Raw genomic sequence first — 14,004 nt, 5'->3', positions numbered from 1 at the left:
TGAAGTAATATTATTTTATCAGATTGCCAAAGCTGAGCTTCTCAGGACAGGTAGTCACTTCTAGTTCTGTCATCCATTCTCTTTTGAGGTATGGATGTATGGTGTTCCTTTGTGGTGAATGCAGTGTGCTGTTTGAGTTAGGATATTGTCATCTATAAATCCCATACAAATTTGGAGTTGGGAAGGTGAAACATGGAACATACATGGATGGGACCAAAGGGCCCCACAATAATGTGGCATTCTCCTTCCCACAGCAGCTTGTTGCAGAGGGAGCTGTGTGTGCTGTGTTGTTTAGTGTGCATTAGTGGCCTCTGGTAGATACCACTTAGTGCTCATGTGGTGCAGAATGTCTGTGGAGTGTTAAATGTTCTTTAAAGTTGCTAATACTTCAAGTGAGTAATGAACATTATTGCTGAAGTGTCACCACTCGTTTCTTGACCAATCCTCTCTCCCTACGTAACCACGTACAAACTCTTCAGTTGTGTGACATGTACAGTGAAGTTTCAGTGTTATAAAATGGGCTTGATTTATGTTCCCAAAGGCAATAATATAATCTCTTACTTGTATGCCTACTGCTTACACATAAGCAATGAAAAGATCTTTTTGCCTTTCTTTCAGGGTGTCAGCCTTTTTCTGAAGGGTATCTTGTGTGTGGTCTGTGTACTTGCCCATTCTTTGTGTTAGCATAACATCTTGGTGCTTGTTAAACTGGCTCCAAAGTTTGTTGCTACTTTACTCCAGTGATAAGTTACTTCAAAACAAGCAATAGTCTGTGTTGTGACTAAAACAGGAAATCAGGGTTTTTTTGGTGGTGCTCAGCTATTTGTTCTTGCTATGTGTTCCGTGGTGGTCATGTTTATCTGGCTGTGCTGTGTCTGGGGTTGGTTCTCTGGTTCAGCAAGAAACCTTTTATTTTTGCAGAGTCATTTTCAGCTGGATAAAGCTTAGCACCTGATTTCCCAAACAGAATCAATGGCATAGGAATGGGTCAGGAGGGATGACTGGGGATGCGGCACAAACAAGATCAGTCACTGTCAGTGGAATGAATTTATGCCATAACAAAGCGATCAGACTACGTACTGAGCGATGCAGAACAGTGAATAATTTCTATAAAGTTGACCTGTAAAGTGAATGTTGAATGTAAACAAGTCTCTGCATAAGTGCTTTTATAATCAGATGTATGCCAAAGATGGTTGGATGTAATAAAGTAAGGAAAATGGAATGGATATAAATGCAGCATCATTGTTTGCCCTGGCAGCTGAAGCTGTGCTACCTGAGCTGCTGAAACACAACTGAGAAAGATGTGACATCTTCACTCAGACTCTACCCTTACACTGTCCATAGTTAAGGGAATTGGAGACGAACTTGTTTCTTGATTTTTACCAATTTTAAATGCATGGATGAATAGAGAATAAGTATTAAGTGATATTAAATTAATAAATTTTATGGTCAACTTGCTGGTGTTTTCTTGATTTTTTTGCTTAAAATATTTTGGAGTGGAAGTACCAGAAGACAATTGAAATACTTTTTCAGCTTAAACAAGTTCCAAGTAGAAAGGAGTCAAAAGTCCTTGCCTTTTTACCTTCAAAATATTCACTTGTAAATAATGTAGGTGTTGCTAAGGTTTAAAGCTGATATTTTATTCTTATGTAATGAAATACAGTATTTGTAGAAAAAAAAAGTGAATGCTAAATAATTGTTTTGAAACTCCTAGCAGATGATTTAGATTAATCTGTTAGCACATTATTGTTAAACCAAGTTTTGAAGAAGTAGCTTTAAATTTCAATTCGATACTTAATTTCCAAAATTGATGCAATTTTGTGGAAAGAATCAAGTGTGTTTTTATAATGTTAGTATCTTCTTTCCTTTTTTTTTTCCTTTCTCCCAGGGTAAAATCTAGGTGTACAAAAAACCCATGCCATTGTTGTAGTTTCCTAGACTGAAATAGAAAAACTGCTTGCCTACCTTATTGAAACCTCTTTGGGTTTGGCTTTTTGGGTGTTTGTTCTTTGTTCTTCTTGGTTTTGTGAGGTTTTTTTGTTCATTTGGGTTTTTTGTTTGGGTTTGGGTTTTTTCGGTTGATTGGTTGGTTGGTTTTGCGTTTTTTTAAGAATTATTAGAATTCGAGAAGTAGATTTAGTGGGATTCCTGTTACTTTTGTACTACAGTACTGTCCAATCTGCTTTCTTGGCTATTCTCAGTGAACTACTATTCCAGCAGATTTATTTTTTTTTAAGCAGGTGCTTAGATTGGCTAGCAGAGAACATCTTAGAGCAGTATTGCAGAAATTTTGTGGTTTTCTTTGTTTAATTGTTGTCTGCACTGGGAAAGGTGCCTGGGATATCATGAATGTCTTGTCTGTTCATTGAGCTAGGACCAAATTTATTATTTATGTTTATATGCACAAATTTGAGGAGATTAAAGGACAATCCGTGTAGTTTTAAAGGATCTGTAGGTGAACCTTAAAATTTATTTGAAATGAGATTTGATCTTAAAATTGGTTTGAATTTGGCTAAGAAATCCTTTGTCCAAAGTAGCATATTAAGCAGCTGCTTCTGCTTTGGCTTGTTGTATCCCTATATCAGAGAGCAACATGTGGGTTGAGTCTGTATCAAGTTACTGTATTTTTAGCATTTGGTTTAGCATAAACTATCATAGTTTCTGGTAGAATGTACATCCTGTGAGTGGTATGGGTGTCATGAGTAAAATCTGTGCTGTGCAATGTTAATCATTGTCAGGTCAGTACCAAGCAGTTCAGTAACTGATGAGCACAGATAAAACAAGTATCATACAGCGATTCTGAATTTATTTGGGGTTCTGCAAGATAACCTATAGGTTCTTTGCTTTAGACTTTGATCAGTCTGATAAAATATGATGATGTTTTCTTTCTACACAGAGATCCACTCAGCTGGGATTTTTTATTAGTCCTGTACAGAAACTAAAATTGTGATTGGAGATCTCTCCTTTATCCCTCCTCCCCTTTCTTGCCAAAGAGGCTGGATAGGAAGCACCTTTGTGTCTACTTGTTGTTAGGTATTGCAGAAACATTTTGTGTAATTAAGGAAAAGTAGTGCTAAATTTAGCATGTAATTAATGTGTTGTGAACAAAATTACTAGTTTTACAGTAATAATTTGAGCAGCTTTTATGCCACTGCAAAGAGACCTTATTGCATAGCAGGAAAGAGATGAACAGGTTTTGATGTTTTCAAGTACCTCCGAAGGTATTTTCATTGGGCACCCTTTATGGGTTTTATTTTTTGCACTTGTGGTATTTATTTCACGTATGGATTATTTCATACATATGGATCAAATACTACATTCTCTGAGTGAGTACTGCTGTCCCAGTGTAATATCTTTTGATGTGATTTGTCTGAGTTGTGAATGATGTTAGTATTTCAGGTTTGAAGTTTATAGTGTGTTTGGTTTTTTCAGTTTTCAGGGATATGTAAAGTATCTAATTTAGCTAGCATACTCACTGGAACACAATTTATTAGGTAGGAGAAATACCATCAAAATCTGTTGTACAAATTAGATCTTTAAAGCTGAAGGTTTTATAAACATGCTTCTCAAAATATATTTTGAATTTGCCAAGGAAAAATGTATCACACAAACCCTTCCATTTTTTAAATTGCATTGAATAGTTAGAGAACAAAGTTATGTAATCTCATTTCAGAAAAAAAAGCTTTTATGAAAATCTTGTGAAACACTCTTTGTAATGCAATAGCAATTAACTTGTGCAGTGTTCAACCCTGCAAGTGGGGAGAAATAAGCAATGTAGAACTTACAGCTCTTGTTAAATTGCTTTGTCAACTGTTGTTGCAATCCTCCAGGAATCTCTGCATTGCTTCCCAGAATGAATTAAATTTGAGCTACTTTCTCCAGTTATGCAGCTGAAGCGGCTCATGAGAATTATTGGAATGTGCAAAGAATAGCATATTGCACCTAAGCTTTTATGTTAGAATTTCTGTAGCTGTGAATACTGAAAGGGCTGCAGGAAGTCCAACTATATAAGCTTTAAAAGATGTTTTTATATCTTCTTTCACAGTTGTTTTTCTGTCCTAAGGGGGGGAAAAAAAAAGTCATCATCTCAGGTGAAAGACAAGTACAAGTAGGGATTTGGCATATATGTGTCAAAATGAAAATGCAACAGCTTCAAGTTTTGTCTAAAGCTAGCCTGCTGAAACTTAAATATTCAAGCAAGAAGTTAGGTTTTTGAAAATTCATTTAGCAATCTGTTACTTGATTTCTTCTGGTTTTGTCTAGAATTTAGAACTTCATGCAGAATTACTGGTTATCCGTGTTAAGCTGAATAAGCCTTACAGTAGTGACTTGCCTCCAAATTCTGAAATCATTGAATATATTCTGGAATATTACTGTTGAAATGTCCCAACTAGAGGACTGTAAAATGTGAGTTTAAATGTTTTTTAAATTTGGATAAGCTTTCAGTGCCTTTAATTTATAGGCAAAAGTGCTGGCTTTTTACTTGGATATATTGGATCCCTTGAGCCAGAAGCTTTTTGCATAGCTAAAAGAACCCTTTCTATATCATTGTGTCCTGATTACTTCGTATCAGTGACATTAGGAGGACCTTTTTTCAACCTGTGTTGGTGCTGCCTTCCGTTGACTTTCACCTTTCCAAACACAAGGAAATGGACAGTGGTGATGCATTTTGATTGTCAATTGGAGCCCTGGGGAGTTAGTAAAAGTAATTTCAATGTTAATTTTGCTAGGACTTAGTCACAGCTGTGAGCCAGTACTAAACCTGTTCAAATGGCCTTCTTTATTGCTGCACTATTTTTAGGTTGAAAGGGCTATCTTTAGAAACTTCTTTGTTTGGTGAACATTGCAGGGATACAGTTCACATATTCTCGTACAAGCATCCAGGGAGAATTTTGAAAAAACCTTAGAACTCTTCTGATATTACATAACACACTGAAGTTCTAAATTGTTCCAGTTAGTACCAGGCATCATTATTGAGAGCCTCAGATGGAAGACCAACAGAAGATTTGTGTGGCAGCTACTATATCTTCTTTTACAAAAAGTTCTTGAAACTGAACTGCAGGTGGATGCTAGTTCTAACAAAATGTTGGCTAGACTGGTTTGGTGTCATTAAAATTCTTCAGTTTGTGTATCAATAAGAATAGACAAACAAATATTTCTGAAAGAATAGCTGCCTTCCTTTGAAAGGAGTTTTTGGTACCAGTGGTAGAAATGCAAGTCAGAAGTAGTTTGGATTTAGAGCTTTATCTCATGCCAGTGGATGTTACAATAAAAATATGTTCAAATGATAAGGAGCAGATTATACCAGGAGGTACCATGCCCAGGACAAAGACTAATTGTTGAACATGGGTGTACCAAATGAATGTTTTTTCAGGCTTAGTTACTTGAGTACCTGCAATTTATGTCATGCAAAATGGACCATAGTGAAAAACCTGTGTCATTACATGGATTAAGTATAATGTAAACTTTGTGTTGTACCAATACCATGAAATTTTTCTTCAGGTGTTAGTATTCTTAGTTAAAGGATTAGTGGATGGCTTTGGCTGCAAGATTCAACTGTGTAGCCTTGTACTTCAGCATAAGAAAAAAAGTGGACAACAATTGTGTGTGTGCAGAAGGTAAAGAAGCCAATGAAATGTAACTGGCCATGAGAATGGCACTGCAGTTTTTGTCTTTCAGAAGATGCATGATGTCTTGTGAATTGGTAGATAATTGATTGTAGAGTCCCCATCACAGAAGACTTTGTGACTGGATAGGGTGCTAGATAATCTCAGCAAGGCTCCCTTTGCTGTGAAAGACTGGACTAGAGAGGTCAGGCTGTTGCATGGTTCTGTGATCCTTGTAACTCGACAAATACTCAGCTGAAGTATTTCTTATGGGATCTGATTACTCTAGGAAAGTGTGGCTGTTGATCACTCTTTGAAGAGACACTGTGTAATCCAGCCTCGTCTGCTCCCAGGACTTGTTTTTAGGATCTTGTGACCCTCACTATAACCCTCATCTTTTCCCAGTTAAAATCTGGCATTAAAAATAGAAACAGATCTAACTTTTATCTTCTGTGGAACTGAAAAGTAATGCATTTTTTTTTCCTGATGAAAACAAATTCTGGTAGACTGTCCTCTGTCACAGTTAACTAGATCATCAATTGTCAGACTCAAATGAGCAGAATTTCCAATGCTAAAGTGTCACTGGTCCATGACAGGGTCAGTAAACATTAGCCTTCTTTGGTTTAAAATTGGCATTTTCAGCTGGAATTATGGCTACAGGCTTTTAAAGATAGTATGACAAAGTAGATAATAAAGTGCCAAGAGTTGGACATTGCATTTTCAGTTTCATAAATAACAAGGTAGAGAATAAATATGTGTTGTCTAATGAATCAAGGTTATTAAGCTCTTGAATACTCTATATAGCACATTCTTCACTAATGCTATTTTTAGATGTGGTAAATTAGAACTGTTTTTTAAGTGTATTATCTGTTTTCATAATTTTGGGTGACTGATGCATCAACTAGATATTTTGCATCAGTGAAGCAGCTGTTTTATCTTTCAGATGTGGACAGTTGCATAAGTTTTTTCAATATAAACTGAATTTCAAGTTAAACACAAAAGGAAAGAAAGAAACTGCTATAGGAGTATTTGTGTGTGTACCCTGCAGATACTTGTACCACAGGTTAATAATACTTAATGACAAGAAAATCCATACAGCTGGACTCACCATCTCTTTGTGCTTTTAGTGTTCTCCTTTTAAATTGCACATATGTCTTAAACATGACTTTGCCTGTTCTGAGATAACCTTAGTAAATACTCCAAAGTATATTTAAAAAATATTTTTGAAAATTGTTCTTTCATGTGCTCTGTACCCTTAAGCTTCAGGAGTAAGGACAAAACAACTTTTAAACAGCTGTGGTCTGAGACCTGATGTGATTGTGTGAAGGTTCCTTGTGACCCTGACTCTTCAGCTGTTCAGCTGCCTTTATTAGGAACAAGTGTTACTGAGTTTGAGGCTGGAGTTGCTGAAGGGATTCTCTTCCTGGGTTAGAGAAACTTCTGGCCTTCTCCAGAAAGCTTAAAATGATTGAGGAGTTACTGTGGGTCCTCTTTATTACTGGAGCTGACATTAGCTTTGTGGGCTCAGGAGACTTTCTAGAGGTGGGCCTAATTTTTCCAATAGTGTTTATATTAAGGCTTTAAGCCTTCAGAACCAGAAGTGAAAAATGTCTCTACTTAAGTTTCACAGGTGTTCTCTCCTGAAATGCTCTTGGCTTGAACTGTGATGTTAAAGAGTGTGATTATTAAAAGTATCGTGTGTTGCTTGTAAAATATTATAAATAATATCTTTTGATGTGCAATTTCTGTCATGTATTTTTTATTGTCTAATGTTTTTTTCTGCAGTATTTCTTATATATATATTTCTATATATCTATTCAAAATCTTATATATCTATTTTATTCTACCATATTATAAAGGCAGTTAAATGTGAAATTTATTATTCATTGAGTAAGCACATCACTTGATTTTCTTATTCTTGGGGAAATAGAAATCTTATTTTCAGTTAAACTTTGAAGTTATTTTTGCATAATTGAAGCTTTCATCATGCAGCTGTTTCAGCTGTTGAACCATTTAATCCTTTTTTTGATTCCTTTGCTGCTCAGCCTCTTAACTCGTGAGCCATATGGAGATACGGCTTTATAATGGCAGTCATATGTAGACAGGTGACTCATTTCTGTAACCACAAACTATTCTAGAGCACTGGCTGGGATGATATTGTGAGCTGGGACACAGAGCCCTGCTTGCAGTGTCATGGTACAGTTCTGTCTATGTTCGTTGTCACCCTGCCCTGGCCTTGGACAGGAGAGTGGGGATATCCCAGCTGTCAGCTCAGACACAAACCTTGGGAGACAAATGTGGGATGGAATCTAGTGAGACATTCAAGCTGCACTCAGAAGCACAAGATCACTTGCTAGGTTGTAAAATCCCTTGGAGGTGGACCCTGGTAGTGCTTTTATTAAATGGCTGAAGATCTCAGTGTGTTAACCATTGCTCTGGGCTATAACTCTAGTGGCTGGGTTTATATGTTTGTGTGCAAATAGACCATTATATATATGGTTTATGCACAAAGTACATGTTAGAAATCCAGCTTAAGCTGTTCCTTTTGAGTGTGTGCAAGTTTGATGTTGTAATTCCAGAACGATTTTATTCCATGATACTAACTTTATTCTATTCAGATTACTTCATGTTATTATGCATCATGCAAAAATGAATTCTATTGAATTATATCGTCATTTAAAAGATGATGTTGCATTGAATATAATGGCTCCAGGCTTTCTGGAGTCTAACACAATGCAGTTTTTCAGTTTGATGATCATGTGTAGAATGATTTGCAGTAAACTAAATAGCTTAAGAAATTTGATCACTTTATTCTGAAGCTACTTGTGCCTGCTTTTCTCAGCTGTTACAACTGTTATACTGCTGTTTGGTGAGCGTAGAGGTCACTGACATATGAATTAAGTTAAATTCAAAAAGAAAGAAGGTAAAATATTGTACCTTCAGCAGGAATTGTTTCTGGTTTTGAGAATGGTGTAACCATTTAAAATGGTGAAGTTACTCAGCAGTATATATGATGAAAAAAGTCAGTTGAGTAATTGATGCTTTTACTAAGACTTTCTTTCAGTACTGTGATCAGCTTTGGTCCTATTTGATATTAGTCTCGAATTTTCAGCAGGAGGGTTTTTGAGACTCTCCTCTTGAGAGAGCACTAAATTGAGCTTGGTTGGGATTGTCTGCCTTTCTTTTTTCTGTCTTCTGATTGTTCCCCATGTGCAGGTTACGTGCTGCTGTTTCAATGCTCCACAGAGGTGGCACAGCTTTATTAACTGCAAAAGCACGATGGTGATGCAAGAACTGTCAGTTAATGGGGCCTCTTGTTCCACTTTCCTTGAACTTCAGTCCAATTTAGGTTGCAGAGTAGATGGCTGACCTACTTGTACTTTGGTCAAGCATTAATTTAAAATGGCATAAAAAGCTTTCCTTTTCCTGAAAAGCAGGAGCAGGGTAGAAAAGACCACTCTTTCTGAGGTTAGTTGGCCAAATTTAAGCATTCATTTCACGTTGTTACATTTAGGGATTCCACATTTAAGTGATTTGTGTGTTTGAGAGCTGTATGAGGTCATGTGACATGTATCCAGATCGCTGAAAATCATGAGGAAGACAGGCTGCTCTGCTGTGCTTTCTTTTCTAAACCCTTAATAAGATTAGTGAAACCTTTGCAAACCAAAGGTTTCACCTCCTCTCTTGCCTAACCTGGATCTCATGTGCCTCTTTTAAAGCAGCACCTTGTTTTGCACACTGAAAACTCTAGGTTTTTCAGTTGCATTAGGATTAAAGTAGGTTTAAGTGTACTGTATATGTTTAAAAAAAAAACCAAACAAATCAAAACCAACAACCCCTCCCACTTCTGCCTTTGCTTGTCAAATTACATATACAGGGAAGGCCATAAAGTATGATCTCTGATCCTAATATTTAAGAATGATCTTCCAGGTGGCTTAGACCAATGAGTTTAGTACATGGTAAGGAGCCAGTTCATTATATGTATTACAAAAAATAATTACATGTTTTTAGGGAATGTTTAATTCTACTAACTTAGAAGCTCATGTTGTCTAGATTACTCAATTAAATTGCCTAGAAACATGAGAATTCCTGGCTAAAGTTTAGCTCAGATTCACTGAGCTGAAAATCTGTTTAAATAGAATTCAAGAGTTTCTTTTTTTAGTGACCATGTTAATGCAACTGAGTATTGAGTAACCTTCTCTCCAACTTTAACACAAGCAAACAATTTAAACTCTCCTAATAGTTCTTCAGAAGCTGCATTCAGTTTGCTTTAAAATCTGAATTAATCTTATTTAATCTTCAATATGAAATACAGTCACGTGCTCTTTTGTACTTTTACAGTATAGCATTGATTTTGAAATACTTGAACAGACCTTTTATTGTTTCGAAATGAATAATTACTTATTTAACTTACTGTAAAGAAAGATAGTTGAAGTTAAATATGCCTCTGGTTGTTTTCTTTCTGCATTTATGAATTGTATTCTGCAGAGGTCTGTACATTTTGTATCAGTTCCAGAAATGAAACTAATGAAATGGGGCATAATCTGATGACTGTCACACCCAAAAATGTTGCTTTTAAGTTGTAAGGCTATCTTCCTTAGCAGTTTTTACATTGATAGTGTTTTCCCCAAATACTGAACTACCCTTTAATGTATTTTGAGGGTTGAGGAATGTTGCATGATGATTTGACCCACTTTTTGTCAGCAGGGCTATGACAGTGAGGGGATAATGACTGCAGAAAGAATTGGTAATTATGGAAGCTACTGTTTAGAGCCTTTTCACAGCTTTGCTCTAAGCCAAAAATTATGGAAGGGGTCCTTTAATTTCTGCTGTAGGGTACAAGTCCTGGGGTGCAGTTCTTTGCTAGCTTTGGCTGTCCCTTGTGCAAAAGCTATGCTAGCAAATAATTTCTGGTGTTATAGGGTACTTGTGTTGAGGAGCTATCCTAGGAAATTGCTGGGTTGGCTTACTAGAGAGTAATCCATTCAGCTCCAAGGAGTTTTGTGTGGAAATGTGATGTCTCTGTGCTGTTTATATCAAGTATAACATGAGCACGTTGTGGTCTGTTGTTTTACTGGGTCTGGGGATCTTCTCTTTCACCTTCAGCAATGTCTATCTGAGACAGGAAGGTCTTATATAGGAAGGTCTGTTATTCTTTGTGCTTTCTCTTTATCCATGGTAAGGAAATCATCACTTCCCCTTTTCCTTTTATTTATATTTCCAAAAAGTGACAGAAAAAATCACTAATATGTGAAGAGTGCACTGATTTTCCTGGGTTCACGCGTGCAGCTTCCCCTGCCCCAGTCAGTCTTCCTAGTTTTTGCCAAGTATAGTCATCTGTATCCCACTAAGATAAGCAGAAGGTGGGGTATGCTGACATGTTAATGCACAGATTTAGTTTCTAACAGTGATTTAGGCTTTGGAAACAAGTATGAATTAAAGACAGGGCTGAATTTGGTTCCAATGAGGTATCTGAATTGGTTCTCTCCTGAAGTAAAGAACAGCAGCTCCTCAGTGCAACTTTCAGATTCAGAAGGACTGCCCTGTTTCACCTTAATTTAAGGGTTTAGATCTGCTTCCATTCAATGCATGTCAGTATTTCATTAATTAATATTACAGCCCTGTATTTCCTGAGGTGGAAAAATACAGCTTTTGACTGTGAAACAATGAAACAACACATCTGTTTCCTAAGTGACGCATCTGCAAAGTGTGCCTACGTGTTTCACTGAGATATTTAAAAACACTCTCCTCCAGTGAAGCCAGTTGTATGATAAAAATACCTTCCCTTTAAGTGGGCTATCCATGGTCTTTCCTAAAGGTTATAGTACACCAAATATTCAGCTTTCCAGCTATACAGAACCATATTATGACTGAAAACCCTGTGTTATTTTGACTGTTGCGGTGTGGAGTGGGGCAAAAAAGACACTGCTTGAGCTACAAGGTTTCCATCAGCCCACAGGAAGTGCTAAAGTACACACTGATGAGAGAGCTGTGTTTGTGGAAATGGAGATCAGGCAGTGCTGTGCAGGTTCTGTGGTTATCTGTGCAGTTATCTGTGCAGTTATGCTGCCCAGCTCCAGAGCTGGAAAAAATGCAAGTGAATTAAGGTATGTCTTTTCAGGTGAATAGCTTGTAAACAGAATGGGGAATGACTTTCCAAACAACTGTCATAGTTGCTTTTTCCTACCAAAATGTACTCTACTGTGTCACAGCTGATACAAAAGTATTTTTGGCTGAGTGTGATATTTTACAATGTTTGTTTGAATGTAAGAGAGCACGTTTATCATGTTTGAACTGATGGTTCTGGGCTCATACAGCCTGCTGTCCACAGCACACATCATTTCTAGAATGGTTATTGTACTGCTTTTTGTTTATGTCCTTTTGTGGGGTTTCTGTTTTGAAGTAGAGCAGTGTTCTTGCTGGGTGGTCACATAAGTTTTGAGGTCTGAGGCAGTGCTTCTTGTAATGTTCTATTTTGCTTCTTAATTTTATGCCATTTTAGAACAGTTGTGTATATGTCACTTGTCTCTGCAACTGCTTTGTCAGTGCAGCTGTAAATGCTGTTTCATGGTTTCTCTCCTGGAGAATCCATCAATATCACTCCTCTGCACTGTCATTGTTTGTGCACTGTTGTAAAATTCTACTTGAACTAAATATTAAATGTGTATGCTTTAGATATTTCCCTTGACATTTTACAAAAATAAGTTTTCATTATGAGTGTATATAACAAGCCATCTAATTCCACTAGGTAAAGGGTCAATTATTTATTTTTAAAGTATCTGGAGACTTGAAGATCTCTTGCTAACTAAATGCTTACAAAGTGTAATTTGCAAGTTGCAGACGTGTGGTCTTTTGCCCCCTTCATGGTTTTTTTGAAACAAATCTAAAAGTATATTAATCTCAATTTTATTTATTTAGGAAGGATGCCAAGATATTATGGTTAATTTAATTTTGGGAGACTTTGACAGGACATATGAATTAGTGTGTGATGTCACAGGCATTACAAAGGTGAACATTAGAAAAGGGTGAACGTTTGTAATTAAATTAAAGTTCTTCCTGTGCTTTATCATTTTGATCACTCAATCCAAAACAGTGGAAAACCTCTGATTTGAAAAATCAGAGAGTATTTTTTGATGTTACTTTAACTGAAAAATAATCCCAAGTTCTTCAGCTGGTTTTCTGGCAAAATTTACTCAAAGCCAGATCTTGTATGCTTTTTTTTTTCCTGCAGTGAAGAAAATGTTAATGTGGATTTTTTCCCTTATACCTCCAGATAAAAAAAAAGCATAGTCTGAAAATGTTAAGGTTGGTTTTAGATATATGCAAGTATTTTAAAGCTCCCCACAGCACTCTGTCAACTTTGCATCCTTAGCTGGTAGATCTATGCCATTTAAAGCATGTATTTTGCAGTGTTAATAATTTCTGTGGTCAGTGTCTGTTTAACTTAAAATAGAAACCTCTGCAAAGCCTCTGAAGACAATTACTAGCTTCCCTGGTTAGAACAAAAATTGCACAATGAAAGTACTACACCTACACACATTGGCTTGTCAAGCTGAGAATAAAAAATAATTTTTCCCCAAAGTCAGTGTTGTGCTATTTAAGGTATCTATCTCCTGGTTAGTTGGAAGAACACAGAGGAGGGCTGTGCTGGCAGGATGGTGAGGTCGTGAATGTGCAAAAACCAGCACGTGTAACAGCAACATGTCTAACCAGCATGTCTGGCCACTAATGATGGGGAAGGAGGACAGGAGATAAGAGCTGCCAGCTCCAGGCTCTGCCAGTCTTCTTTAGAGTGTGAGAGTGAGGTAGTATTTGTACATGTATGAAACAAAATGTGCAGGCTCAGAGTCTTTTTGACTATGTTGGGTCATTGCCTCATGTTGCAGGTGTGTTACTTCTGCAACACTTCTGTGCTGTGTGTTATTCAAATTGCTTGATCAGTAATTTTAAGGTTCATTTATTTAATAAAGTAATCAGACTGTTATGACTAAAATGGCTGTTCTTACTCCTTTTATTATGCATTGTGAAATTTATATGCTGTAGGATTGCTTCACACAGTGTTAATGTGCCTGAAGAGTTTAATTTTAGAGACTGTCTCCTCACTAGAGTTGTGTGGGATTTTTTTTACATGTGGTAATTATCACAGAAGTTTAATCTCTTTAGTGATCTGATGTGTGCTGAAACTATGGCTTAAGTGTGTGTTCATGACTTGTATATTTAGGGCAGTGAATGAGTGCTACTTTCAGTGGTTTCACACACAGCATTTAACAAACTTGGGCATGGGTGAATATAATCCAATACCAAGAAGGTTGTTGTGGACCAAGCAACCTTCAGCTCGGGGGTTTCCTTAATTAACAGAAGTGCAAAGAGTCTCTTGTTAGTCAGGGTTATGAATGAC

The 14,004-nt window shown here is 36.7% G+C and overlaps 1 protein-coding gene across 5 annotated transcripts in view; it reads left to right on the top strand.

The window, feature by feature from the left end:
- The window catches only part of PACSIN2 (protein kinase C and casein kinase substrate in neurons 2), a 53,883-nt gene that overhangs the window by 8,021 nt on the left and 31,858 nt on the right, over positions 1-14,004 (top strand). The window contains exon 1 of one of the 5 annotated variants that reach the window (XM_069003366.1): positions 7,062-7,148. The exons of the other annotated variants lie outside the window; for them this stretch is intronic. The gene's annotated coding sequence lies outside the window, so the exon portion shown is untranslated. Of the gene's footprint in view, positions 1-7,061; positions 7,149-14,004 lie in introns of those variants that run through there. 5 annotated transcript variants of the gene reach the window in all.

The sequence above is a fragment of the Aphelocoma coerulescens genome, chromosome 1A, assembly GCF_041296385.1.
Source record: "Aphelocoma coerulescens isolate FSJ_1873_10779 chromosome 1A, UR_Acoe_1.0, whole genome shotgun sequence".
Classification (NCBI taxonomy): Eukaryota; Metazoa; Chordata; class Aves; order Passeriformes; family Corvidae; genus Aphelocoma; species Aphelocoma coerulescens.
The sequence above is the reverse complement of the archived record's forward strand: the minus strand, read 5'-3'. Positions and strand labels throughout refer to the sequence as shown.